This window comes from Megalops cyprinoides, chromosome 22 (genome assembly GCF_013368585.1).
Source record: "Megalops cyprinoides isolate fMegCyp1 chromosome 22, fMegCyp1.pri, whole genome shotgun sequence".
Lineage (NCBI taxonomy): Eukaryota > Metazoa > Chordata > Actinopteri > Elopiformes > Megalopidae > Megalops > Megalops cyprinoides.
Genome location: NC_050604.1, coordinates 21780332 through 21795718, shown reverse-complemented (window position 1 = coordinate 21795718; position 15387 = coordinate 21780332). Strand labels below are relative to the sequence as shown.

At 43.0% G+C, this 15387-nt stretch overlaps 1 protein-coding gene across 14 annotated transcripts in view; it reads left to right on the top strand.

Annotated features, from left to right (window-relative positions):
• Positions 1-15387, top strand: part of tenm3 (teneurin transmembrane protein 3) — a 258447-nt gene that overhangs the window by 106104 nt on the left and 136956 nt on the right. Inside the window, exon 1 of one of the 14 annotated variants that reach the window (XM_036516764.1) lies at positions 10261-10588. The exons of the other annotated variants lie outside the window; for them this stretch is intronic. The gene's annotated coding sequence lies outside the window, so the exon portion shown is untranslated. Of the gene's footprint in view, positions 1-10260; positions 10589-15387 lie in introns of those variants that run through there. 14 annotated transcript variants of the gene reach the window in all.

Below are 15387 nucleotides of genomic sequence, written 5' to 3'. Positions count from 1 at the left end.
ACCTTCCGGCTTCCAATTGAAAAGAGTTCTCACCTGGTCTTTTCATTACCAACGGAAATGGAGAGCGCACCACAGACAGGACACACTGGAAGCGTATAACGGAAAACCCGGATGGGGCAGAGAAAATACATATATCCATCATATAGCCGTCCCAGGTATTTATTTTATTCTCTTATGTCTGTTTAGGGGTAGATGGATAGGTGGATAGATAGGTGATGGCTGTCTGATGGATGTATGTATTTTTCTGCATTTCTTTCCAGTCCTCCTTCCATATTCACTGAGGCAACGGCAGAAGTAAGAATCGGCGCATTTGCGCTCCTTTCAGAGTATACTAACCATGCAGGGGGTCTTATCCCTAGGATTTGGGATCAATAGAAGCCCTCATTCTCTGGCAGTTTGGAAAGCTCAGCCTGTTGTGCAAGTGAGCACTCACTGGATTAGGGGTCCCGTTGTCCGCTTGTTTTTTTTTTTTTCCCTCTCTTCTCTTTTTTTTTTTTTTTTCTTTTTGTCAGCGTCGCCTTTGGAGCAGACAGTTGCGCTCGACAAGTTACAAATAAGCAAAGGGCGCCGCGCAAAACAAGCAAAACATTTTGCAGCATTGTTGAAGGCGTTGTATTTAATTAAGCCGATTAAATGTTTTAAATATTTAAATATTTTATTATTTTTGTGGTACCCGTTGGCTCTCTGTAAATGATAAGAAGACAATTCCATATAGGCATCATTTTGTGCAATTTCATTTTGTCTCCTCCACCCAGGATTTCGTGTCTCAAAACATACTTTCCTAAGGGGCTCCTGCCATTCTCACAACTCCTCTCACCAGGGCTTGGTTTGACACTTTGTTCTCAAAATGTACTGAGTAAATAAGGAAAAGGCCTGTTGTCTTCATTCATATTCTCACACACGCACACACTCATGCAGACACACACACACTTACACACACACAGTGGAATTTAGGAACATGAGCAGACCGATTTGTTCTGTGAACGATATTGCATTAACAAAGATAAAGAAATACAGTTTCCTGTATCTGCCCCCATACTGCCATCTCTGGTTCTGTCGTTTCTGTCTGGTTACACCAACAGCAGCACAAACACATAATTAACACATAATTAACTCTCAGATACAGTTCCCTGAAAAAGACAGAAAAAAAAAAAACCTGCAGTGCAAATGTGCCCGCTCTTTCATCTTGCTTGTGGAGAAACGTAATGGTTTTCTGTCCCACACAATCCATTTCGCGGCTCTCGCCAGGAAATAACGTTACACTCACTACAAATAGCCTCTACTTGACTTTAAATTTGATGTTAATAATTTGTTCACTTTCAGTTTCGGCAGGAGGCTTTGTCAGGATGATTGAAACCCGTTTGCCAGCGAAGGGTAGGCCAGTTTTGAGTTATTCACCCAGCAAATGGTCTGCAAATGTAATGTGGCAAATAATAGACAGAGTATGAATATTTTATTTGTCTGGGTCTCCGACAAGCACAATTTGGTTATCAAGCTGTGACAGGGAGATGGCATGAATGACAGCTCCATCACTTCTTTTGTATCACCGCTTTATCTCCCCAACGGCTTTGTTTCCGATCACCCTCCCTCATAATTACTTCATGGCAGCGTGGATCATCTCGTTTGTCACCGGGTTTATGTATGTTTATGTGGAATGGCAGTGGTTGGAGGGTAGACAAGCAGGAATGTAAATAAATAAACAAGTGGTCGGTGGTGACACGGGAGAGACCGCTGATTTGTATGCACCGAGGTCCCTCTTTAAAAAAAAAAAAAAAAAAAAAAAACCCAGGCACAGTCACTAAATCCTTATAAGAAAACTCAGGGATCTCGGGAGCGTCCCCGCGAAAGACAGATGGGAAAGTCATTGTTTCTGTTGCCTGTAGTGATGATTAGCTACAATCAGGACATCGATTTCCTGATCAATCAGAGAAATGCTGAGCCTGGGGGGGGGTTGGGGGGGTGTAGAGGAGGGGAGGGCGTGTTGGACCATCACTTCCACACATACTGAGCAGATTGATTGCACTCGCCAAAGACGGAACGGAAATCTTTTGAAGTCTGCCGGATGGTAATCCAGGTTACACTCCGCTAATCTGAAATGCAAAACATTTTGGCTACATCTGAAGCAGCAACAGGGGTGTAAGATTTTCTCCTGAGGGTTGGCATGTCTGTCTCCCCCCCCGAATGTAATGTGTGACCTTTTTCATCCTGGGCAATGTGGTTTTGTAAATATTCATGCCTTCATGAACATGCGCCAGGCCATTTTTACATGCAGCATTCCAGCAGAAAGGAAAATAAAGGCTGCTCATTTTGTGACTTCTTGGTTCTGTTGCGAAAATTTTTAATGCATCAGTTTGGTGTCAGTAGAAAGGTGTGGTGGTGATTGATGTGTAATATATTGGTGATTGCCCACTGTTCCAGTGCACTAAACCATACCAAGTCATGTGACCAGGAACCTCTGCACAGAAGAGGGCAGTAGGATGGGATGACATTGTGATGTCATAGCTGAAATATGTGGCAGCACCACATAATGTTCTGTGTGAAATAACCTCAAGGCTGAGGCTTTTTTTTTCTTTTTAATAGCACGGAATACACATATTGATAAATACTGAGAATAACAAAGGGGACATTTTGCTCACAGTTTTATTGTTTTAACCCTGGTTTGCTGTGGTTTTTTGAGAAAGCAATTAACAGTTGTTCTAAACATTAAGAAATTGTACAGAGTCAAACTGTAGTACTATTTTTAGAGCTCTGAATAAATCCCTCTAAATTGTGCACTTTGGATGTAATTCTTATTGGTTGTTACTTGGTAACATAGCTTTTGGAACACATCAGTGGACACTATAATGTGGGTCTTGTTTTTTTCTTTTTCTTTTTTAAATCTTAGTCCATTTATTATGGACTCCTGAAGTGCTCTATTGTAACTCCATTGCTTTCATAAGCACTGGGTTGCACTGTGTATATTTTGAGCATTACATTGCATTACTTACATTCATTTAGCAGATGCTCTTATCCAGAGCAATTTCCAGCACAAAAGAACAGAAGTGTATCCATTCAAGCTGAAGCATTAAATCATTTCATCGTGTATGCAGATGCGTTTTTGTCCTGATTTGACCAGTTTGGGTTACATATAGCCTGTTTCCTTATTAATTTTGGTACACCACACAAAATTCTGTTGAGTCATTTCATTCATTTGTGCATGCATATTTTGTAATGTGCATTTCAGACTCATTTAAATTTCAGTGAAGTGTCTTGGGTTGCATTTCTTTGCACACAAATGCTCTCGCACCGAGAAAGAAGGTGTCGCATCAAATGCGGCATAACAGTTCTTCTGCGTCTTGAATACAGACCCCTGCAATGTACAGCAGGAGAAACTACACGGCAGCGAGAGTTCTTTTCCGAAGTTAAAGCCAAAGCCAGCGAGTCGTCTCAGTCCGACCCCTGCTAGCACTGCCTCTGTGACACATTCCCAGGGATGGATTTTGGGTTCTTGCGGTGCTGATTGTCTCTCTCTCAGTCTGTCATTGGCTGTACCTCTGGGTTCTGGGGGAGATCACCTGCTCTGTTGAGCCATGCTGTGATGGCAGACCCAGCACCCTACTGTTAGACCTCTGTGGCCATGCTGTCATAAAACAGAGGGACCCTCTGATCAGCCTCAATGGGGACCCCTGCCCCGCCATTTTATTTCGTCGGTACGGCGATTGTTGTTATGGGGACCCGCTCGATGTGCATCCCGGAGTGCTGGAAATCTTTCTGACGGGGTGACGATGGCCCCGGGCCGGGGAGCAGAAGGGGGGGAAAATTTGGTTTTGAAAACCTGCTTTTGTTTTGTTTCATCTTTTTTTTATTGTCTCCCTGCCCCCCCCCCCCTTCACCCCCCACTCCTTACCCCTTCGCCCTTTCTTTCCCCCTGCTCTCACACTCGAACCTTTATGCTCGCCCCATGCGGGAGGCCAGCCCGAGTCTGTACAGCCTGGCTTAGTGGCCCCGGGGTGCATGGCGTCCCCTCACACAGGGCTCACCCCAGGGAGTCCAGAGGGACGCAGACAGCTGAAATCCCGCTGCCACTCCCCCCACAAAAAAATAAATAAATAAAAAACACACACCCCTCTTGGCTGGCTGGAATATTCCACACTACAAGGGGGCAGCAGGAGGGGACATCAAAGAATGTTTAGAAAGAGGATACAGGAACAACTCTTTCCAAAATCTACTCTACACAGTCCCCTTCGACTCGTCCGACTGCATAAGAAGAGATGAGATGCATAGATATGTATACAGAGAGAGTGAGAGTGATTCACCTGATCCGCCATCAGTGTGTAAGGCCTGCGGTGTATACTGCCACCATTTTGTGCTACAATGCTCACCACACATGGGTGACAGGCAAGGGATTTACATGGTCAGTTAAGTCTGGTTAAACCAGATTCTGAATTCATCCATGACCCAGGGGAACCTCCTACTCTTTGAAATATGTGCAGCGGTGAGGTACAGTGGTAAGGGGCAGAGCTCGTAAACCCAAAGGTTGATGGTTCGGCTCTCAGGTGGGTCCCTGCCGTCTTACTCTTGGGCGGGTACTTCAGCTTTAATTGCCTCCATAAATTTCAAGCTGCATACATGAATAATGTGTGAAATTTTTAAGATTTGTAAGTCTCCCTGGATGAAAGCAACTGCTAAGCAGACGAGCAAAAATTTAATGCCACGGGATCTTGACCACGGGGAACAAGGACCTGGGTTTAGCATCGCATCTGAAACACAGCGTCTCCTACAGAGCCCATGGACTGGGGCATTGTTTTCCTTTTGCCTAGCTCAGAGGGAAGACTGCCCCCTACTGGCACACCAATACAGCATCCAGAAACCTTTGTTTGCTTAGGAGGTCTTTTATCCCGGTAATAACCAAGCCCAGTCCCGCTTAGCTTCAGCCATCAGGCAGGAGAAACTCCTCTCATCCCCTCAGAAGGCTGTGCCACGTCCAGGGACCCAAGCAGCTTATGCAGATGCACTTGGCTCAGTGTCGAGTCTCTGGCAACTTGTTAGCCAATTTCACCCGACACTGGCAGCCGGAGGTAAGGTCAAACCTCACCTTTGCGCTCATTGACTTATTTTGGAAATATGCAGACACATTAATGAAAGCTCTTCCACCCAGAGCAAAGCAAAGAATAGATGAAAAGCCTGGTTCATTAGGAACTCTGTTCAGTGTGGCCAGGCCACCGTTGCGCAGAGGCCCTTACTGATATCTATTCCCCAGGCAGATCCTGGTGCTCCAGAAGCGACACTGGCTCCAGTTGTATAATCGTCTGTAGGGGAGTTTATGGAAATAATAGATCATCAGGTTACCCTGAAATGTGTTATCATTACGGTAGATAACCTTGTGAATGTCCTCCTATCCCATTTCTATAGTGAAACATAAATACACCAGATCATCAGTACATAAAAGTCAGAGGAAGACAAATATAGACTAATATTGCATATTACCTCCTTTGATGCATTATTTTTTTCAGGCAGGCTGAAAATGGGAGAAGCCAGTGTGCGTTAGAGCACAGCGTGTGGACAGCTATCCATGAGGCAGTCGGCGAGCTCCACAGGGTCGCCGAGGTTCTGGATGAAAGGTGTTAGTTTGGAGGGTGTTCAATGACCCTTGCAGACAGTGCATTACGGCGCTTGAGTTGTATTTTCAGCGCTCATGAATGTAGTCGTTGAGGAGCTGACACCCATCGTCTAATGCTGCGCCTACATCCATATCAATTTGTAAAGGTTATAAGACGATGCGCACGCTCCGTGAATGAAATATGTAAAGGGGTCGGTAAAGCCGGGCGCCTCCTGCTGTCTTTTTTCGATTGGAAAGGGAGCGCCTACAGTATTGAGATGGTGCCGACAATGAGGGTGAACCGCCTCATCCTCATCCGTCACCCCGCCCGCGAACCACCCCCCCGCCCACCCAAGCCCCTCCCAGAAAGGCAGTTTCCGGGCTAACCTTACGTGGCATGCTAACTCGTGCAGGTAGGCCTTGTTCACAACTCCAGCCAGATGTTAGCGGCGGCGGATTGGAGAATGGAAAATGTTTCAGCGTTGCCTCGTTGCTGTTTTCACAGAGCGTGCACCTGTATTACACCCTGGCCCCATCCTGTCGGCTCTCGCTTTACAGTTTTCACAGCTGTTAACACAAAAGCTCAGCTAGCAGACGTGTGAGACAATTTCCCTTTTACACGTAATTAAGCCCTTGTTTCTGTTCTGGAATAAAACGTCTAATCGCTCATAAAAACTTGTAGATATTGTTGGATTTTTTTTTTTTTTTTGCTGCCATCATCACACATACACGCATGCATTTTTAATAAGATTGAGAGCATGAAATCTATACCTCTGTTCTTGGAGGAGAAAAAAATCAATTCTGTGTGCATTATTTTGGAGTGATTTTAACAGAGGTTTTCTTCCTGCTGGAGATGACACTTTCATCGAGTCAAACATTTTCATTCCAGTCCTGTGATATCTCTGCAAATGAAAATGATAGGCCTTAAGAAGACTGACTCATGACATTTAAATACAGTCTATGAAGAGACATGTCACACCTTAAATCTATGAATTTCACACAAATTCTGAACTCCATTAAAGCCTCACTGGGTGACTTTTAAATAACGCAGTGGCTTTGCTGTTGTCTAAATCCAAGCAGCAGTTGTGCATGCAAAGAAAAATATGACAGGAATACTGTTACTTTGACATTTCACGTATAGCTATGCTGTAAAAATTCCAGGCTAAATTGAATTTTAAAGAATTTTTCTGATTTGTTATTAATACATGTTTTTAGAATTAATTTATATATGTATATATATATATATATATATATATATATATATATATATATATATATATATATATATGTGTGTGTAAAATAAACACTTAAGTGTTTGTTATTATTTTTAAGTCAATCCTATGGACACACTATTTGTGCTGAGAGAAAGCTTGTTTGTCCAACCCTAAGTGTCCAAAAAGAGTGCTGTTGTGAAGAACATGCAGGAGACTGTGTGGGCACTGCAAAAAGTATTAAGGTGCACGGTGGGCTTGTGTAACCGCATTGCCATTCTTCATTTACACCAGAAATGGGAGGGAGTCTCCTGAAAAATCAGCGATTTTAACACTTGGTAAGACCAGCTCAGATGAGATGCGTTCAACTAAAAAATTCCTCGGGTTTGTTCTCAGCTGCTTCACTTATTGGACTGATTTGAAGCTCATGTGCAAGGGATTTGATTAAGAAATAGGGTAAAATACAAAGGTACAAATTAAAAATACCAGGTAAACCACTTAGAGTGTTCCGTCTTCAGATGACCCTTAATCATTTTCCAGGCTGTGATAAGCTGTTGTTTATATTTACAGTATTTTTCTTATTTTTATTTTTATTGCTGTGGGGTTTCATTACAGCAATGGACCCTAGCACCACATCCCTGCTCCCTGAATCATTTGCAATAAAGCTGCCATGACGACGGTGCACACAGGTGAAAAAAATCTCATAAATTAACATTTAATATTTGCTTGTTTATTTAAGTGTAGTGTCTGGGTACTTTGTTGTTAGGAAAGACTAGGCAGTGTGTGCCTCCAGAGACACATAATGTGCAGTGGATGAGAGTGAGCTCCTCAGACCTAAACTGGCATTAATATGCTTTGCATACGGTACACAGCCCGTGCAGTAATTACCGGTGGATCTGATAACTGATAGCACTGTAGCATGATGATACAGAGGATACTTCTGCCAGCTCTTGGTGTCACAGACACTTCAGCTGTTCAGCAGGGACATTCAGAATGCATCACCCGGGTGCAGTGTACGTGCAGCACCGGGCATTGTAATCTGCTGCTTTATACCACAAGACAAAAAAAAATTACGGTTGCAAGTTCTCCGTTTTGCCTTCAGTGTGGTCAAGCTCACGCACTGTGCAGTCACAAATGGGGAATAAACACCGCTGAAACTCAATAAGCCCTCACTGCTGTGATAACGTGTGTGCGTGAATAAATGCACTATGGGCACGACCAGGCTGTTATGACTGTTTGTGAACGAAAAGAAGTCTGCGTGGGTATGTGTGTGTGCGTGTGTGTGTGCGAATGAACCCCTGGTTTAACATCAACAAAACATTAAGCATGCTAGGACACAGTGGAGAACCCATTAAACCTTGCACAATGACCAGGCTTCCTCCTGGCGGGGAAGACCACAGTTAGTCACCCAACCACTTCATTTCACACCTGTCAGTTTAATACTGTGGGCTTTTCATAGCTCTTCTGCCGCGGCCCCAAACAAACCCATGTAATATGTGGTGAGCTGGAAGCTAGTCTGTACATGCCACAGTGTAGCATACAGATCCGGAGTGAATGGCGACACCAATGGTGGAAAACAGTCAGGTTTGTGTAAACATTTCTAAGAAAGGACAATGCTGGAAAAGTCCGCCAATATAGTGGTTTATTTTTAAAGGTGCGTGCATTATTTTATGTATGCTTGCAAATGCACGTTAAGTTAAAATGCCTACTTTAATGGGTTTAATGGTCTGTTGTGAATTTGCCTCCATTCTACAAAAATATCCCTGAGTTTTGCACAAAATGCTGTTACATATGCAACATGCAATCCCTATGAGGAAACTCTCTATGTCTCTTTCTCTCTCATACACACACACACACACACACACACAGACCTTTCCTGATGCAGTATTAACGTTAATTTGGCTCCCGCCCCCCTCTCTGTCTCTGAGGCCGGCCCACACGGCGCACCGGTTCCCACACCGCTGTAGCCCGTTTAATCAGCTGCGGAACTGCATGCATGTCTCGCTTCACAGCCTCTCCAGGGGAGACTGACCCTGATAAGCTCCAGCCTTAGTGGCTGCTGTAGGTGACCTCTTTGGAAAACAAGGGTGGACATCGCTAAACAGGACTTCAGCAATGCTGTTTCATTTCCACTTGATTAGAATAGCTTCTTTTTGTTTTGCAATTGCAATTATTGATCTATTTTATGCTGTATGTTTACATATAATTACGTACTTAGTTTACTTTAGATTTCATATTCAGCATGCATACATTGATATATTTACTTGTCCTTTTTCATAGAGGATGTGTCCCTTTTCATTAAGGAGTTAAGTACATGAAAAAGAAAAAAAAAAAAACACTGCTTGTGTTTTTAGCCTGTCTTGATTGTGTGAGGAAACACCAGTCTTTATTAAGACCTGTCATCTTGCTGTCCACGTTAGTTTGGTGGCCAAACAATCACAGGTATCAAGCAACCAGGAGGGACAATGTGTTCACTGTTGGGGGAAAAGGATAAATGTCCACCGTGTTTATAAAATTCATAATTAAACTGTCTGCGCAGTGATGGAAAAGAAATGGGGAATGTCTTCTCATGTTAGCCTTGAAGGGCTGACACATGACCAGAACCCTTGCAAAGTAGGCGGAATTGTTTCAGTTGCTGATATTTTCTGTGGGGAAAAAAAGCCCACGGCCATTTCCATTAATCTAACAAAAGAGCCTCATTCGATTTCTCATCAAGGGATTTTTCATTCTGTTGAATATTGTACACATTACATTATTACACACACAGACATCCGCATTAATTGTTTTATTAATCTTAAATTAAAAACAGCACATTGATTATGTTTAGGTAAACACAAAACGGTGTTTGAGTGGCAACAGATTAAGCATGCATTAAGGCTGTTACTGTGTGGCAGTGTACACATTGACATGTAAGCAGATACATCTCAAAAGTAAGAGTCGAACAGCTTCTTAGAAAAGAAGTTAAGCACAATTCCGCATGTTGGACATGCATGGCTGTAGGGAGGTATATTTCCACAGTTCTATTCAGTAGGGACAAAAGCCAAAGGAAAGGTTATAGGGGCTTGGCTGAGAATACTGTACCCCCGTGCCTGTACTCCTTGTCTAAAAAGCCACAGGAGCCCCCGAATCAATTGATGTCAAGGTTGTTTTTTTTGTTCCTCCGTCAGCAGCTGCAGCTCTTTCAAAAAAGAGGAGATGAGATATCATGGGGAACATGTTTCAAAGACAAACACAAGATTCTGAATGGTTAAAGGAGGCTGGGCCCAACCTCCTCCTACACTAACCCCCCCAAACCCCACCACCATCACCAGCCCCTAATCCGCCCACCCCCCCCCCCCCCCCCTGCCTCCGACCCTCCCCTGCTGGGTGTAAACAGGCGAGGCTCAGCCTATCATGTGCGCCCTCCGCTCGGGCGCTGCGCGAGCACCAGACTCCGTAGCACGAGACACGGTAGAGCGCTGTAAACTCGCGCTGTCTCGCGCAGGCAGAGCGGAGAGAGGAGAGAGAGAGAGCAGCCGGAGTAACGACGGCACGCCGCAAAGGTGGGCGACCCTTCCAGCCCTGCCCCGGATAAAGACAACTCTTTTGGCAGTGCGCGAAGTCTTTCTTTTTCCCCATGCAGCGACCCTGTTTTTTATTATTTTATTTTTTCTTCCGTGCGGTTATTTATGTGGAATGGGAGGAGGCGACACCCCGAGCATTTTAAACCAGCGCTGCCCGCTACTGTACATCACTATCTGAGCCGAAGAGGTGGTCTCGCTTTAACCCCTTGGGGAAGCAGCTAGAGGATTTGACCAAGGTAACCTGCTGAACTTTTTTTTTCTCATGTAAATCATTCGAACCGAAGCGGCTAACGGCGACCTCCTTATACTCAGTTTAATTCGTTTCGTTAATTCCACCAACTGTTTGAATGAAGACATAGCAGTGGTAAACGAAATGAATGCGCCGTTCACATGGCAGTATGCAATGAAACGGTTTCGTTATAATCCGTGCCGTATGTGAATGGTAAAGAAAGAAGGGGGAGCCGATCAATAATTCGAAAAATGTCGCGGAGGAGCATTTATAGCATTATAGGACTGCATTTCAGTCCTGTAGATTTTTCTTTCTGTTAGATTCCATCATATATTAATGCAAATAAATATGTCAAAACAGTGCTGCGTATTTGTCATGCAAGCAAATCTACTCTTCTATTCAAAAGGAAATTAGTAATTATATAATTAGGGACCCTGTGCAAATAGGATACACACATCCCTCCCTGAAAAGAAAAGGAAAAAAAAAAAACAACAAAGAAAACATATGCATGCCTTAAAGATTTTCTCTGATTTTTCTGCTTTGGGCTATCGCTGAAAATTAGGAGGCAGTGGTGTTAGATGAATGATGCTGCTTATTAAAAATAGGCAGTTCACAGGAATCATTTCCTCCTGACTGGAAATACTTTTAGTGGGAGTAATTGGAAACAGACTGAAGCTTTTTGGAAGTCCTTTAGTGTCAGGTTAACCTTTGCAAATAAACTTGTGTTTCTCTTCAGTTGGAAAATATCATAAAATATCCCTTTTCATAGAAGCTACTCAATGGTTGCATATAAATCCTTATGTGTGTATATGTTGTATTTTTTAGTTTACTTTAATTGCTATTATTTCTGGAATTAATAACATATAACCTATTGCGGTGAATTTTTTTATTATGAGATGTGATGGATTGAGGATGTGTTTTGTATGCAGGGTGAATACACCAGAAATGTGGATAGTTTTACACAGGAGGTAGATCTGCATACCAATATACGCAGTGTTTGGGTGTGGATATGCATGCATTTAAGATAAAATTCTACCTGCGACTTTAGGGAACACCGTTATGGAAATTTATGGAATTCATAAATGTCAGACATAGCATGTTGTGAGAGGGTCAAAATGGGCCTATGTCTTATTTCAAATGTGGCAAGTCCTGGAACCCATGAGCAGTGAGACAGAGGCTGTCAGAATTAGTGCTGGAGGCTAGTGTAAAGGTAAATAACGTCCTCTATGTGGAAGCGGGGTTACTGCCTGGTTTCAGTTTAAGTCATGAATAAAGCTGACAATTGATTTACGATGACCCCCCCCTTTCCGAGGAATCTGTGCGTCAAATTGATTTGTCGGGGAATAATGGTCTTAAATGTTAAAAAGTAGGGGTAGCAGGATGAGTGGAACATAGCCATTCGCTTTTATAAATGGAAGAGATCGCCTAGCAACCAGACCCTTTAGTTTGTGATATACGTGCAGTAATCATCCTGATGGAACGAGCTGTAGAAGATGGGCCTATTACTCAAAAAAATTAAAGTTTCAATTACATTTGATTGGAGGAAGCAGGAAGTGGCTGATTTATGGAGTTGAAAAATGGACCTGGTCACATTTGCCTGTCTGCATACTTTTATCATATTGAAGGACTTTTTTTTTTCCATGGGAATTATATTATTTTTTATATATTGCTGAGTTTTGTAATAAGGCAGTTTAGTTTAGTTATAGTTTTCCAGCAGGGTCTTTATACTCCACTACATCCTACTGTTAATAGAAAACAAAACGCTGAAGAATCACAATTTTATTTTTCAATTCAATAAGCAGTTGATTCAGGCAACTGTCCGTGGCTAAAGCATCCATATCCTGTGTCTGTAGCATCATTAGCATATGAAGTTCATTATATAACGTGTTTTGCTGGAAAATCGACTGTAACTCCATGGGAATCTACATGAAAGAGAGATGAAGCGCTTGAAGTTTCACTGATCCACAAACGCTTGGCGGAGCAAAGAACCTATTCTCTCCCGCTGATTAAAGTTAATATCTGCTCTGCAGTACGCTTTATTTCCTTCTCTCATTATCTATGCACATGGTAAACGCACTTCTTTTAGGAGGAGAGAGGAAAAAAAAAAGCACGGCGCGAAAAAAGATGATTTCACGATTCATTTTTCCGAGAGGGATCACAAAGCGATTTATGCAGAGCGAGGCTGTCACGAGTAGCTAAATGATGAGGAACAGGTTGAGTTTAGTGGCCACTTCAGGATACGTTTTTTCAGACTGGATCAATCAGTTTGTACTCTGAGCACGAAACACAGAGACCCTTTGGAGCACAAAAAAGGAGGCGCCGTTCAGACACGCTGCAGTGTCAAGTGTAAACTTTTACAACACAGGTTCTACACCATTAGCCCACATTCTTTCTCTCGTCTTATATACAGTTTATATAGCTCCACCTGTATCTGGTTATGAGATATGCCTCTGCTCATAGTCACTGATTTATTCATGCTGATGCTACGGTTGAGCTGGTGGGTATGCTATATGCTTTCAGGCCTGTGGAAATGAGGCCCGCAATAGCTGGTCTGTGAATAGTCTTTGTGATTACTTGGCAAGGGACCAAATCGCCACAGTTTGGAGAATGGAGAATTTGCCTTAGCTTGAATGGGGAAGACTCATCAAGATTTTTTTTACATGATTGAAGCAGGTGGATAGTAGATGAGGCTCTGCTGTTTTTTTTTTCTTTTTTTTTTTTGTATAGGTTTTGATAGTACGCACAAGGATTTAATTAGAACCACTGATCAAACCACGGGCTTTCAGTGAGTACTTGGTGTGAAAATACAAGTATTGCAAAAATAAGTTAATGAATATATTTGGAAAAAATGAAAAATTCTGTCTATGTGCATCCACATGCATTCTAAATTCTATATGCAGAATTACTGATGTTATCAGTGGAATATTGTTCGAATAACTCAATAGTTATATTAGTAATAGAATGACACTTAACATAATAAAATGCATATGCATTTTCAAATGATTTAGCCCAAGTCTCCATTCTTAGAGAGCTGCCTGCTCTATGTGTTATAATGTGGTTTGTTTCAATATCACAGTTTATTTTTAGACAGCAGTCAAGATTTGCAAGCAGCAGATCTGTTTCAGCAATTCTGTGAGTGACGTACTGAGAATGAAGCTTCTCTCCACCAGCTAAACCCAAGAAGAATGAAGTAGCAATATTGGTAGTGAATCCTCCTGCAGTATGATGAGTAAACTTTATTAAAGTTAGCACTTGGATTTGTGCATCGTAAAAGAGAGAACATACGTTTATTGTTGTTTTTAGCATCTAAAAGCAAAAATATGTAGAGTTCAGTATATAGAACATATGTGTTTGTGTGTGTTTTTACGCGTGCACTAGTGCTTTTGTGTTTTTGTGTGTTGGTGTGTGTGTGTGTGTGTGTGTGTGTGTGTGTGTGTGTGTGTGCCTTCCCCCTTTTTACCTTGTTTTGTAAGGCTTTTTTCAGGGCAGTGAATGTCACTCCCTGGCTGTACCCGTGCAGAGGTTACACCGTTGCTGCAGAGACAATGACAGAGTGACCTGCTTGTCGCTGTAGCGGTCGTTAAGCCGGAGAATAATAGGCACGTACCAGACGGTGAACCAAAGTAAGCAGAACAGATACATCAAATATAAATAAGCAGCCGCGTTAGGGAGGGTTAGCGGGGTCACAGAACGCATGCGTTTACAGCTGATGTGCCCTTTGTGCACGAGTATCAATACTGGAGGGCCACCGTCATTCTGGAAGCGCTGCGCTGTGTCGAGCCGCACCGCCACACCGCGCTGAGCCAGCGTGATTTATGGTGAAGGTGTACCGTGGCGCGTTGGATTGGAGGCACCGCACTCCGACTCCTGGAGGCTAAGAACATATAAAACCCAGCGCAATTGGTTCATGGGAACCCACTCTGATCATATTGCGGTGGTAGTCGGGGTAGATTTTTTTCCTCTTGTGTTGTAAAACAACCTTTGTCAGCAATATATCCAAATTTATCCTCTTCATCGGCAGTAACTAGATTGTAGAGTACCCACAATGCCATTGACTGGCCCCTCTCGGCGTGGCATAAGTGAGCATAAACCGGCTGTTACTTTGCACACAGATGAGAGGGGAAGTCACCTGATCGATGGGTTTGCTGAGAGGCAGTGGAGTGTAATGCACCCTCTTCAATGGCACAGAGAAATTGAGACCGTTTCATTCTCCAAGCAGAGGGGGGAGATAAACGCTAAAATTATATGTAGCACCAAAGACGAAAGAAACTGGTGTAGCACCAAAGAAACTGGTGTTTCGTACGTCCAGTGTGTATTTCTCAAAAAAACTTCCAACTGGTCTGTGGCAACATTAAATTATTCATGTTATGGGAGAGCAGTCTGAGAAAGGGCGGATGAAAAAACATCATAATAGATCATTTTGACACTACAAAGCATGATAGTTCTGATTAGGGATATACCAATTGGGGCACACTTAGGGGTGTAAGATATGGCACTCCCGAAACCTACAGTGCTCTGGGAAAGTGGGATCCTGCTTTTGTAATCTGATCTTAACTCTAAATAACAGATTCAATTTCAGATTTTAGATTCTAGATTTTATCCAGCTGTAAGATGCATGTGGGGCGGCGTGTGGTGTAGTGGTAATGAGCAGGGCTCATACCTGAAAGGTTTCTGGTTCGATTCCCCACTAGGGCACTGCCTTGTACCCCTGGGGCAAGGTACTTAACCCAAAATTGCCTCAGTAAATATCCAGCTGTATGAATGGGTAATACGCAAAACTGTAACCAATGTAAGTCTCTCTGGATA